General features: G+C 34.6%; 1 protein-coding gene across 1 annotated transcript in view; it reads left to right on the forward strand.

Moving 5' to 3' along the window:
- LOC106478620 (F-box/LRR-repeat protein 4-like) overlaps window positions 1–853 on the forward strand; it is a 142,110-nt gene that overhangs the window by 10,274 nt on the left and 130,983 nt on the right.

Genomic DNA, 853 nt, shown 5'->3' on the forward strand with positions numbered 1-853 from the left:
GCTTTGATGGAATAAACTTATCCTTCATATCTTTTTTTTTATACTGTTAGTTTCACTCTAACATACTAAACATTAGGCCTATCACATCTAAGTTACTTAACTTCACACCAACTATATTCTCTTTGCTTTTATCGGTCTATTGTTGTCTTTCTGCTGCTTCCCGCTCGTCTCATGCTATTTATATTTTTATTACATAGTTGTCTGGCCACTTTATATTGTCAACATCAATTAGTTATTAACAAAACCTTCTATAATCGTCTGCTTTCAATTCTTATTATAACAAACTTTAAAATATTAAAATATTCACTCGCAAATATAAATTAATCACTAATATTTAAACCAAACAGTCTTTTATATTATGACACAAACCCCTCTTCAAGATAAAATTTTACAATATTTTTTACTATATACAAAGACTGTTTTTAGTTCATATACAAAGTCTGCTCCAACATTTGCAGTTCCTTTGACTGCATCCAAACATAGGGTCTCCAGTAGGGCTTCTCTTTAACAAGATTCCTCATCTTCATCATAACCTTGTGTTGTCTGAGGTCTGTATTTCCTAATCTGTCTGTATGTTGACACAGTAGATTTTGTTCCTCTTCCCCCCTTCCTATCAGTCAGTTTGACACATATTCACATCCTTGTAGGTCTCATCTGTACACAGTTGCCCTTAGGCATAGTAGGTTCTTATCTTATAAGACAAAGTTGCTGTCTTCTGGTTTTGCATCTATGATGGCCACACCTGCAACATCCATCTCTGTTTCAATAGTTGCACCTGTTAGGTCTTCTTCTCTCCGAAAATACTACTTCAACAGATTGGCATGGTAGATCTTGGTCTTCCCGTTCACATTCG

This window comes from Limulus polyphemus, unplaced genomic scaffold (assembly GCF_000517525.1).
Source record: "Limulus polyphemus unplaced genomic scaffold, Limulus_polyphemus-2.1.2 Scaffold233, whole genome shotgun sequence".
Classification (NCBI taxonomy): Eukaryota; Metazoa; Arthropoda; class Merostomata; order Xiphosura; family Limulidae; genus Limulus; species Limulus polyphemus.